Source organism: Trichosurus vulpecula, chromosome 6 (assembly GCF_011100635.1).
Source record: "Trichosurus vulpecula isolate mTriVul1 chromosome 6, mTriVul1.pri, whole genome shotgun sequence".
NCBI classification, from domain to species: domain Eukaryota; kingdom Metazoa; phylum Chordata; class Mammalia; order Diprotodontia; family Phalangeridae; genus Trichosurus; species Trichosurus vulpecula.
Window position 1 is genome coordinate 222,795,679 of NC_050578.1, and position 13,699 is coordinate 222,809,377.

Consider the following 13,699-nt stretch of genomic DNA (forward strand, 5'->3'; position numbering starts at 1 on the left):
ATAAAAATACTTTGTTTATGTGGCAAATGAGGTTGTTGACTTTGCATTGATGTAGAGTGGTGAGGGATGGCGGGGCAAGAAGCTGCATGGTACAACTCAATGGTAGATGGCTTGTGAGAATTGTCCATGTCATAGCTAATCCTAGTTGCTGGTTTTTGATGATGAGCACAGTGTGGTCAGGTTTGAATGTCTGAAGGGCAGTTTTGTCTTGGCTCTTTTACTTCCTCATTGTATGAACATAGTCAGCCAAGTCACTCAGTTTCTCTGAATCTTATTTCCTTCATCTGTAAAATGGGAATAGTAATACTTATCCTATATGCCACATGGGGCTATTAGGAAAGTGCCTTATAAACCTTAAAGTGCTATATAAATGTAACTTGTTAACCTCTCTGGGTCTCTGTTAACTCGTGGAAAATGAGAGGGTTGAACTAATTGACCTCAAGTGACTTTTTACCTCTAAACCTACGATCCTATGATGATGATGATGATGATGAGTATGACACAATCAATTTCCTGGACCCCAGAAGTCCTGAGAGCCAGGAGAGAAGGAAGGATATGAGTAAACCTACATTGAATATAGTCATCAACTTCCATCTGGCTGGATGCTCTCAGAACTCCAGGATCCAGGAGAGCTGGTATTGTAGTATCTCAGAGGAAGAAGGGGTTAGACTTCAGTGGGGAGGCCTTAGTCACAGGGCCCCTACCACTCCAGCTTTTATGTGGAGGGCTAGTATAGGTATGTTAAACATCTATGACTAAATTTCTTGAAATTACTGGGCCTCTATTAGTGAAGTAAGCCAAAAACCCAAATCACTGATCTGAGTAATTAAGGCAAAAGAAAATGTATGGAGAGAGGCACCTGAAATGAGTCAAATAATAACTTTAACTCTGCCTCCTCCTCCACTTCCCTGCTTTAGATGGTGACATTTGGATTATGGAAGTCATTTTGCTATAGAAAAAAGTTTCTGACAGCTGATATTGGACAAAAATACATTTTAACAAAATGATTGTGATTTTAATTTGGTTAGGTCTAACTAAGGAAAATGTGTGCTGGCTATTTTGTGAAAATGAAAATTGACTTGAGATAATCCCCAGCATCTCGAAAAGATTCTGACCTAAATTAGTGGTAGTCCAAGCACCATTATTATTTTCAGTTGAACCTTACAAAAATCCATCCCCACATTTTGGAAAGAAAACATGGCCCTTACAACAAAGTTCCTTTGTTTTCACTGAACTAAAAATGTGCTGTATTTAGACCAAACAATAAAAATAAACTACCAAACTACCTTCTAATGCATGGGGGTTCTGGAGAGAGGAAACCATGGGTATTTAGAGGCATAAAGTGACTCATTGTGCTAGTTAAAGAATTTTATAAGGCTAGCTCTGTGGGTTTGAGTTGCATCTGTTACCTTTTCAGCCAGAACCGAGGGGTATGCAGGGAAAAGAATGTTGGATTGAATCGTGCCTCATACAGAATGCCTTGTACTTCCCCTGAGTTTCTAAATGAGATGTGGACCTAAGGTAGAACAAAAAGTTCAGTCTTTCTTATTGTATGAATTCCACTTAAGACATATTCCCAATGAGCACACCAAGTCACTCTATTAATCCAATGGAGTTTTAACTTGCAAGAATAATAAATCGAAGATGTTTTTCAAAAATAATCTTTGATCCTTTAAGGTGTTTTAAAAATCATTTTGTTTTTCTTATTTAAAAAAATAGAACACCACTTATACTACTGACAGTTTGTTAAAAAAGAAAAAAAGCCATAATAGATGGGGATATTGTGTTTGTAGATGTAGAACAATGAAATAATTGTTTCTCATGGTTTTAACTTCCTGGAAAAAAAAATTGTCAGATCAAATGGCGACAACAGTAAGTTGAAAATAGTTTAATTTGTAGTCAGAAAGTGCGTTTCTTCTTTAGCAAAACATGTGACTGCCACTGATTTCTCTCCCTTTTTTCACTTTGTTTTTTCTCTGTCTAAATTTTCAGGTCACTTTCATGAATTCAAAAGCAACCTATCAGTGATTTCTGGGTGCTGGGGCTGATTTTCTTGTGTATTTGTAAGTATTGGTTTTATTTCCTTCCTTTCTTTGATATGAAATGGTTTTTAAGTTGTAGGCAAGCATAATGCTGAATGCCACCTAATGCCTTCTAAATGAAAGCTGTCTTCAGGAAGGAGAGGTTTTATATGACTAATTGGGAGGTTTTGGAATTGTGGGAGCAAATTGGCAGTTCTCACTCAGAGAGAAATTTTATTTCCTTGGGTGGAATATGGTGTACATAGAAAATTCTTAGGTTTTTCCCTCCTTTTCAGTGAACCTCCCTGCAGCAGGCTACATTATAATACAATAAAAGGTTAATTTCCTACCACTTGGAACCAAGGCTCATTTTTAGGAAAAGTTTTTCTCAAAATGGCTGGGCTTTCTGTCACACTACTAATTTACCTTATTAAACATCTGCACTCTGTTGGTCATTGGTAATCTTGTCTTGGAAGTTAAAACATGTCATTATTCATTGCATCCCACTGAGATGATGCAATTCTTAATGTGTCTTTAGTACATCATGTTCTTGTGCCATGGAGATCAAGATGGATGAATATTTTGGTATCTCAACTGTAGTGCTTCTAACTTCTTCATAGCCCAAGAACAGATTTAAAGCACAGTTGTCTGAGGGATAGAAAGATGATTCAGTTTTCTATGCTTCTTGTTAAGAAGATACATTTAGCATTAAAAAATCAGATATTTTTCAATAATCCATTAATGTGATTCAAATTTTCTTTTCTTTTTTTTCCATTTTTTTTGGGGGGGAAGAGGGTATGTGTCCATATCTGTGACTTCATATGTATAGAGAACTCTGGGTATGGAAAACTATACCCACTGATGCAGAGACAACTCATCTATAACTTAGAGTTTTGGAGGATTTACTGGGATATTTCAAGGTTAAGTGACTTACCAGTGTTCTTATAGCCAGCATGTGTTAGGGGCCAGGATTTTGGGAGTCCAAAACTGGCCTTCTATGTACAGTAACATTGCCTTCCTTATATCTTCATATGTGTTCATTAATGTAAAAGTACTTTTAGAGAAAGTAGTATATCAGAGGAAGTGTCTGTACACATGAGTATATGAAACATAATATTTATGTGTTCAAGCATTTTGAAATTAAGATATGCTAAATTAATGTGTGCACATAGTTGGAAGAAGAGCATTGATGCTGAAGAAAGAGCTCTTTTGAATTGACATCAGCAGAGTTACAGGAAACTTAGGTTGCTAGTACACTGCTATAAATGGTCTTTAATAGAAAATTCTTTTAGTAAAGGGCTTGTCTCTATAATATAAAAAAATCAAGTTATGAACTTGCGCTTAAGTGTTTTAAAGCATAAAGCAGCAAAATGTATTCAGAGCAAGATTTATTTTTTCACATTAGCGTTAAGTATTTTGAACCAATATTTTAAAATAGATAAGAAAATTTAAGATGACTTAATCAAAGTTGGTGTTTTGAGCACTTTAGAAATGAACAAGTACCTACTGTTTTTTTTTTCTAAAAACTCACTACTTACATTTTATTGTTTGAAGACACAACTCTTGAGGGAAGCATAGTGCTGTATTAACTGTGTGGTGCATTTGGATTAAAAATAAGCTTTTAATTTGTGCACAGTATCATGGTGAGGATTATGAGGCAAAGTAGATGGAGAAATAAATGTAGATAAAGTATCTTTGAAGGGCTCTTCTTGGAAACAGATAATTCTGAGGATTTGAGCTTATCCTGTTTTAGAGATCTGACAATGAAAATGCTCTCCTGGTCTACATGATTTCTTTTTAAAAATACAATCTCTGTCTCTCTGTTTCTGTCTCTCTCCCATACCTTCTTTTCCTTCTCTCTCGCACCTTTATTCAACACTGTTTTTATCTGTTTATATTTATTAAGTTTTCTTTTGAGATGATTTCATCCTTTTTAAAAAGATAACGATATTTGTCAGCTTTCCAGAGGAAATGGTCTTCATCGGTAACTTGCTTACAAATTCCTCATTATTCCTTTTATGAAGACATTTGAGTGGACATCTAAAAGGCAGTCTGGCTGGATGGTGTTTCCAGCTTCCACCTTCTCTTCCTACATAATATCTCAGATCTCAAATTTAGAAGACAGAGTGAAGTGGAGTCCTGTCTCTGGGAATTATCTCATGACCTGATAGCTAGGAGACTCAAAGCGGTAAGGAGGAGACATTCAAATCAGTCATTCTGAGGCTTCTTGGGATGAATGATTTTTGGTTTCTTTCAGTCTTCAGGTGGATTTCATCTGGATGCTTTGGGTGGTAGCTGTGCAGGAGGCAGAAAGATCCAAAGAAATTGTTTTTCAAATATAAAAATAGTGCTGTATTAGAATCAGAGAAGAAGCATTAGTGTTCTCCTGACAGAGCACTGAGGAGCTAGTGAGGCAGCTTCTTGACCACAAAACCTTTTATCAAGGAGATTGAAAAGGATATTTTAATGCAAGGGTTCTTCACCTAGAGATCAAAATTTGCTTTTAAAAAAATTTGATAACAGTACTTCAATACAAGTTTCTTTTGTATTCCTAAGTATTTTATTTTATATATTTAAAATATTCATCTGGGAAGGGATCTATAGGCTTCCCCAGGCTGCTAAAGGGGTCCATGACACAAGAAAGGATAAGAACCCTTGTTTGAAAGCAACCTGGCTAGCATTAAGATTAACCAACCATGTGAAATTAACATGGCTCCCAGAACTGTCCAGAGTTCTCGGCTCTCACAGTCACTGAGGGATCTGCCTGACATCGACACAGACTGGTGAGGCAGCTCCATCAGTAGAAATTCTTATCTGCTCTCTGTTGGAGACAATCCGAAAGGATCAGTGACCATAGCTTCTTTTTTAGGGCCTTCAGTTTCTGTGGCCTGGAACTGCTTAGTTGCTACATGATCCAAGGTAGAAAGTTATACCCCAGAGTCACAGGAAGGTTTCTCAGTAAGTCTGCAGAAGCTAGTCTAGGAGATAAGGATGTGGGATATTGTTTTGCACATCTATAATGAATGGGCAACACCAAGGGTGTATAAGGACTGATTGCCATCTTAGCAACTCAAATCTACTACATAGGTCAGGAGAAGAAAACATTCTGAGGGAAGTGGCTATCTTTTCAGGAGCTGTGCCTGATTCTAATTTTTCCTTTTACTTTAAAAAATTTTTTCTTTCCCCTTGAGGATGTAAAAAATTCTAAAGAGCCAGTGGACTATGAGTCAATGACTACACACTTCAGTTATGTATGTAAAAACACAAGCACTCAGCCTTACCCCATTCATTCACTTTCATGGGAGCAACAAGTGATCAGTAAAACATTCTATAGCTCATTAGACATGCTAGTTCTACAGAATGACCTAAGCTGTATAATCTAGTATTTTAACAGCTGATTCCTCTTCAAAATGCCTTTTGTTTTTAGCTTTGACTCCCCATTTATCTTTGCATATCATCCCTAATGTTCTTGGCAATACATCTGCCCAGGATTTTGGTGCTTTATTCCAAAGCTAACTGGAGTGTACCTCCAGTATTAGGGCAAGGTCTCCAGCTCTCTTTCTGGAATGATTTCTGTCCCCTAGCTCTTGTGCATCATACTATTCTTCCCCCAGCATATTCTCCATACTATCTCATCTCACAATAATAATACTGATGATGATGATAACAGATATTTGTATAGCACTTTAAGGTTGGCTGAGGGTTTGATAGATATATTTCATCTTATCCTCACAACAACCCTGTGAGGTAGTTATTATTACCTCCATTTTCTGGGTGAGGAAGCTAAGGCTGGGTGGTTAAATGACTTGCCCAGGCTCACAGAGCTAGTAAGTGTCCCAATCGAGATTCAAGCCTGTGTCTTCCTTCACCCCAAGTCTACCATTCTATTCGCTGTGATAAAATGCTTTTCTGATAAATTGTTTTCTTTCTTCTCAATATAGTCACATGGGCCATGACTATAATCACGTCAAAATGCATTCCAACTGGACTTTTAAAAACTGCATGGATTTTTAAAATATAAAAATAAAATTAATGTCTCTTTAAAAATTGTATTTTCAAATGGAAAGAAATTCATTTAAATATTCTGCAGAGAAAAGTCTGTGATTCCAAAGACAAGTGGGTCCTAGTGCATCATCTTTTACAAAATATTATTCTAGGATAATCTTGACATAGAGCAGGTAAATAAAAAAGATGAGCTGTGAAAATCCACAAATAGGTCTTGAATGCCATTTTCCATGACAACGGGCACTGCCCCATGAAAGCATTAATGCTGGGAATGTAAGGAATTTAAAATTGTGCCTTCTCAGTTTTACTGTTGTATGCTCATGTTAATTAGAGATATACTGACATTTGAAGTATCTACATTAATACACACAGCTACTATACATTTGTGAACTGGGCCCAGAAATCTACTTTAATTGAAAGCAGTTTGCTAATCTGAATGTGTATAGCTATTACATTTTAAGCATCTAGGTTTTATAGACTAGGGTCTGTGGCTACTTGTTCTTTCTGTCTAGTCTTCCCTTTCTGTTTCCAGTTTGCATTCATTTTGATAGCCTAGCTCATTTCCTAATCTCCCAGAGATGTTTGGGTGCTACATATATGCTTTCTGTGTGATTTAAAAAAAATTTCTGACAGCTTCTTCTGTTTGACATGGCAGTTACTGACTTTGAATACCCTATTTACTTCTGGCAAATTTTTGTTTTGTCCTATAAACCTTCTGTGCCTTAGTGAGTCTTTAGGATGATTTAGGGAAGGAGGTAGGCTGTGAAATTTATTTCCTTGGGAGTGAGAAAGACAGATAGATTGAGCTTATCTCTTTATCACAGTTTGAGGCAGATATACCTTTTGTTGTGGGGATGGACTAAATATCCTCTGGAATGCATTTCTGGACCCTGGACTCTGTTTTCTTTTTCAGACTCTTTAAAATAAAATTAAAAGTTCATTTCTTTCTTTCTTTTTTTTTTTGCAAGCTCATCAACTATGGGAATCTGCCTGTCAGGATTTCTAACCTAATTGTTTTGTGCTGGTTGCCTAATGAAACTCCCACACTTACTTACCTCTCAGGCTAAGCTCTGAAGATTGCACAAGACCAGACAGACAGAAGCTTCCTTTCCAGTAGGCACTAGAATGAACTGCTCCAGCAGTCATTTACAATGTCTTGGAATGGCTTCATTAAAGGAAGGACTAGGCTACCATAGGATGCACCCATTGAGTACTGGGACCATTAGGGAAGGGTCACCCAATATGATTGCTCTGGTCTATTTTTAATCTTCATTAATCTCTCCCAGGGATCCAGGCTTCTGATTTCTTTATTCTTTCATGTAGCATGCTACATATTGTGCTACCCCAGCACATTCGGTAATTTCAAGTTAATTGCTCAATTATCAGTGATAGTCATAAAGCACTTGACACATGCGCAATTGAAGATTCAAAAAATTTCAAAATAGGTTGGTATTTCATAATCTTAAATATGAAATACGCCAGTATCTGCAGGCATAAAAATACACAGCGAGGCATTTCAGGGAAGGCAAAAACCTACTCTTAAAATCAGAGCTTTTGTCTGATGCTGAAATGTTTCATCTTCACTAATTTTCAAACATCATATCCAAATCTGACCCTGGTTTTCCTCACAACTGTCAAAAAACTTGTAATGGTTTGAAAAGGAGAATGGAAAGAAAGCCTTATTGCCTATCTGAATGTGACATTGGAACCTTGTTACAAGAATGCTCTTCATTGTTGAGTAGAGCTTGGTGTGAGAGAGATCCTTCTTGGATACTAACCACCGGAGTTGAGTGGATTCACCCATAAGACTGTTCTGTGGCATTGACCCTGAGGAGATTGTTATAGTGAGGTTCCAGTGAATTGATAATTTGTCCAAATTTTTTTAAATGGATGGAAAGTACATTGGTAGCCCTTTGGGAACTTACTCTGAACGCTGCATGATAATGTTGTCATAAGCCTCCAGGTTAGCTTAGCTTACATATCATGGCAAAATAATTATTGTAACTCTTTTGGAAGCTAGGCAAAGTGTCATTAGGTTTTTGCATTAGTATTCGGTTTAGGGTTTTCTCTAAAGTAGTGCTAACAGCTCATTTTTTAGATGCTATTATAGTACTTTCCCATTTTTATAGTACTGTAGTAAAGCTGAATTTACTAGCTACATTCGAAGGTGGAGTGAAGCTGCACAAGAGTCAACATTAAAGTGATTCACTGCCCTTTGGAGGAAAAGTCTTCTTAACTTGAGATTGGATACAATATGGGGCTTGGGGGCAATTTTATAAGAGCTACTAATAAATTTGAATATTGCCAACAAAAGCTGCTTTTTCAACTTTTTTTTTTTAAAACCGAGCAGAGTGGCCTGCTTTCCTTCCTATACTCTCAAATAAATCTCATTAGCTTTTATAGGAATTATATATCTATTTCAGAAGGAAAATAGAGTCAGTGGTCAAATAGGATTGTGGTCCCAAAAGTAAAAGGGTAAAAAGGCTCCAATAAGAGATGATAGTTACTTAGCTAGAGATAGTGTCTTCTGCTAAGGAACATTTTCTCCCCCTCAACTGATGAGGAAAGAGTCCATAAGAACAGAAGTACTATGCTTGGCACTGGGAACCAGTATACATTTGATTCCCTAGCCAAGGCATTCCTATTTCTAGACATACTCTTGGTGACCAAAATAGTTTAATTCACATTCAGCTGTACTTGTTGCACCACAACATATCACCTTCAGTGTTCCATTTGCCTGAAACAAACATTTCCTTATATTCTGAAGCATAAATACAGAACCTTTCCACCCCCTCCCCTACCCCGCCACACTGAGTCCTTGTTGATGCTTAAGCAAAGGGGCTGTGCTTCCATTTTGCATGGAAATATATATTTCCAGTGTGGACAAAATACGTACCTTTGTGGTGTCAAAAATATATGCATTTTGATGTCCTGGAGTTTTTCAAAAGTGATTGTAGCCATTGTGGTGTGAAAGGGTTAATTTTTAAAGCCTGGGATTCCATAGACAATTGGCAGGGAGGCCTTGCCCTGAAGGTTTAATCAGCCACGAAGAGTTTATTCTTATGATGTAATGGCTGTTATTATTATTATTATTTGTTCAACACTGACAGAAGGTTTGGCACTCTGTCGAAAAGAGACTAAGAGAAGAGATGGTCTTTACCCTAAAGGCTTAAAACATGATATGTTACTAGAGAGTTTATGTGGGTGGAGTTTTCTTTGGAAACAGACTGGACTGGAGTTAGCTCTCTCTTTTCTTTTCTTCTCTTCTCTTTCTTCTGCTCGCATAGTTTTATTTAAACTCAGTTGAATGAATCCATTAATAAAAGCAGTTTTTCTATTTTTAATCCACCTCTGGGCTCTTTTCTACCTTTGGAATACACAAACACAACAAAAAGGTACGTCTGACAGTTAATTATTATTTTCCCCCCTCGAATTCTAGCACGGCGGGTAATTAAGAAACAGCAGGAATGGAATCAAAGTTTGTGCCCCTATAACTGCCTACCTCAGACAGAAAATAGCTTAAAATGAAAATAGGACATTTCTTTTTATGTGGCAGCGAGTAGATAATACAGTGCTGGCTGGGATTTTTATTGTTGTCATGCCTTTTATGAGTTAAAGTAGATAATAAAATGAAATGTAGAATTCAGATATGTCAGCCCTCCCACATGTACTGCTTTTCTTACCTTACGTATATATTTTTTACATTATGCACATTCCAACGTGCATGTTTAACTTACAACGGAGAGATGATACAATTGATTGCAACTGATGTCTCCACAAGTTTGCCATCTGAAATACTTACAAGTGCAGAATCAATGACTAGGATTGAAGCGCTAGGAATGGGGTCACTAGGAATTCATGGAAAGAGGAAAGCATGAATTGTAGTTGATTTAGGGAAGGCATGGGGAGGCTGTAATGAAGTCTGGGTAGCTGGTAATGCAGAGGAAGAGAAACAAAGAAAGGGAAGAAAGGAAGAAAAGAGAATGGCGGGTGGTGAGCTGAGTTGAGAGGAAATAGGGAATTTGCAGAAGACTTTAAAAGTCATGTGAAGGGCATACTGGGGATGAGATCTATGGATGTAGGTGGAATCACACAAGAAAAAATGTTTCCTCTCACCTTACTATAGCAATTTGTGTGTCCTGTGGAGATAGGGAAAGAGGAGGAAAGGGAATGGCGGTAAATGAATGTGGCTGAAGTAGGACACATCTTGTGAGTCAAAAAATGGAGCAGAAGAATAGTTTGGGGTGTAGACATATTGTTTAGGGTCAAGCAATGGTTTAAATAAGGTTATGCATTATATTTTTCTCCTCTCTTTTGTTTATTGACTTGGCTAGGAATCTCAAAGACTAAAATTGAGATGTATTTTATTTTATTTTTAAGGTGTATTTTAAACGATACTTGTGTAGACCATGGCTTTCTTGAACATAGAGATTGTTTCTTTTTGTCTTTGTATCCCTAGTGTTAATGCCTTGCACATAAAGACCTTGCACATAATATGTTTGTTGAATTTAATTGAATTAAACTGCAGGGGTTTAGAAGATGGGCCCTATCATGTAAAGAAATTGTCAGAAAAATTCTACCTTTACTTTTCATTTGAGTGAGAAATGCTTACAGATATAGAAGAAAGCATGTTTTCAAATTCAGTTCCACAAGCATTTATTGAGTCCCTTCTGTGTGCAGGGTACTGAGCTGGGTGTCAGAAAAAAAATTAATATAATCACTACCCTCAAGGATCTTACAAGTCTGCTAGGATGATTAAATATGTAAATAGATAAATAAATACCAAGTAATTTTTGGATGGAGAAGACACTAACAATCAGATGAATAAGAAAAAAGTTTTCCTTAAGGAAGTAGCATCTGAATTGAGCCTGGAAGAAAGCTAGGAATTCTGAGAGATGGACATGGGAAGGAGTGCATTCCAGGCATAGAGGCTAATCTATACAACAGTACAGAGGCAGGAGATGTTGATTTGGGAACCATCAAGTAGGGCAGAGGTTAAAACAGAGTTCACGAGGGGAGCAATATGAAATAAGTCTGGAAAAGAAGAGAAAAAGACCAGTGGTAAGACTGGATGACTGATTGGATCTAGGGACTAAAGAAAAGAGTAAGAGCTGAGGATGACTTGGAGTGTGCACACCTCTTCTCATTGGTGACTGGAAGGAAGGCTGTGCCCTCAACTCCAAGTGGGAAATTTTGTGGAGGGACTGATTTGAAATGAAACAGAATGAGTTCTGTTTATGATAGGTTGAGTTTGGGATGCTAATGGGACACCTAAGTGTAGATGTTCAGCAGGCAGTTGGTGAGCTAGGACTGGTGTTCAGGAAAGATATTAGGGCTATATAATGACTTAGGGGATCATCTGTATAAATGTGATAATTGAGCCCATAGGAGCTGAAGAGATTGTCAAGGGAAAAGAGAGAGAAAAGAGAAGAGGGCACATAAATCCTGTCTCTTCCTCTTACTACCTGTGTAAATATTGGCAAGTCATTTAATCTGAGGGCCTTGCTTTCTTCATATATAAGATGAGAGAATTGGACTAGATGGCCTTTTTCTAGCTTAATAATCTATAATAGCTAACATCTATATGTCACTTTTTTTAAAAAAAGGTTTACAAAGAGCTTTAAAAATACCTCATTTTGTCCTTACAACTCTGGGACATAGATGCTATGACTATCTCCATTTTATAGAGGAAAAAACTTAGGCAGACAGAGGTTAAGTGACTTGCCCAGGGTCACACAGCTAGTAATTATCTGGGATCAGATTTGAACTCAGGTCTTCTGGACTCCAAGTCTTGGACTTCATCCATTTGAACTAGTTGCTAGTTCATGAACCTGTGGAGATGTATCTAAATATTCCTCTAGAGGAGAATGAATTAGGGCTCGTTGTATGACTTCCTTTGACTTCAGTGGAAATTGCAGCCTTTTGGAAGTCCTTTTCTGAAAGCTTTTTATTCCCATTGTCAATGGAATGTTTTGGGGTTTTGTACTTTGGCATTTTTATGGATCTAGGTTCTCCTTGGTGTTGGCCTTCCCACCAGCAGTGCATCTGCCAACTTTGCTCTTCTTTCAGATCCTGTGTAACTAGTCTATGTCATATGGAAGTTGTTCCCCTAAAGTCCTGGTGGGTCTTCTTTCAGGTCTCTTGACATTATATGGGTAACAATGGAGTGCACAGGCTCTCACCTGTCTGTTCTCCCTCGATCCGATGACATGAACCACTCTTCTCCTTTTCTGGAGTTCATTCTTTTCTTTGGTCTCTTTTATGCCAATCTTGATGTGCAGTTAAAGGTGGGTCATAGGGTGCAGCCTGTTTGTGCTTCCCATGCATTTTTCCATCATCTCTTAGGGCAACCTCCCAACTTCAGTTTCTCATAGACAAGTATTTCATTTTTGTTCCAGACCTGTAATTTTATCAGCCTAGGGAGCTCCTCATGTGGAAAGGCCCTCCACTGAGGTAGGTCAGTAACTCATCTGTAACATAATTTTAGAGAGTTGCTTGGTGTCGCACAGTTAGTAAGTGTCTGAGGCCAGATTTGAACTCAGGGAAATGAGTTTTCCTGACTTCAGGCCTTGCTCTCTATCCACTGTGCCACCTTACTGCCTACAAAAGTCACTTGGTCATTCTCCATTTGTCTTTCTGCTGCCCACCCATTTGCAGCTGATTCCTGACACCTGTGAGCCTAGAGTCCCAGGCAGAGACACCCTTTTGGCTAAGTGATGATGGCAATGACTTACCAAGTATTATCTGTGTAAAACCATCCCCAGGGTATCTTAGCCTTCATTTTGTGCAATCAAAGAATCTGAGGAATTATTGGAACTGATTTTACTGTTCTGAGGTAAGGAAGATAGGATAATTAGAGCTAAATTAAAATCTGCTTTGCCCCAGCAGGCTACTGAACCCTGAATTAGGATTCGATAGAATTTGAGGGATGTAGATGCGTTGTCTTCTATGAATAAGAAAGAAGAAATAATCAGGGCCTAAAAATAAAACATATTAGTTTTAATTAGAAGACCTCTTTGTGTGGTACTTTTTTTTGGCCCCATGATTTTACCAGTCTAGGACAATGTGCCCTGAACCTTCTCCCTCCATTGATGCAGACTTGGGACCTGCCTGTAACTCTCAGTCTTAGAGAAGTACTGGGGGCCACCAAGAGACAATGTGACTTATTTGGGATCATGTCACTAATATATCAGAGGCAGGATCTGAACCCAGGCCTTCTGGATTAGACATTGGTCCTCTGCCCACTCTGTGAGGCTGTGCCACAGTTCTATATTATACACCTACAAAATGAGAAGCCCCATCGCTCGCCATGTTCCTCTTCATTTCCTCTATACAATTGAGTCCAATCCTACCAAAGTTAATTCAATTCAACAAAAATTGATGAAGCTCCTACCATAAGCATGGTATTCTACTAAGCTTTGCGGGGGGGCAGGGGTGTAATGATTTAATTCAACATGACAAACATTTAATAACTGTTTCTTCTATACTAAGCGCTGTTCTAGGTACTAGGGAAGATGCAAAATTTAGAGCAGACATCAGTCTGTCAGGTAGGAATATGACACTGTATAGCACTTCTAAAGGGCTTTATACACCATCTTCTTTCAGCTTCACAACAGTCTTGTGAATTAGCTCCTTCCTTCTGGCTTTGTTATCTTCATTCTATAGGTGAGGAA

At 37.9% G+C, this 13,699-nt stretch overlaps 1 protein-coding gene across 1 annotated transcript in view; it reads left to right on the top strand.

Annotated features, from left to right (window-relative positions):
• The first annotated feature begins 2,006 nt into the window (after nt 1-2,006).
• Nucleotides 2,007-13,699, top strand: part of SOX6 (SRY-box transcription factor 6) — a 550,764-nt gene continuing 539,071 nt past the window's right edge. Inside the window, exon 1 of the mRNA XM_036763144.1 lies at nt 2,007-2,063. The gene's annotated coding sequence lies outside the window, so the exon portion shown is untranslated. The remainder of the gene's footprint in view (nt 2,064-13,699) is intronic.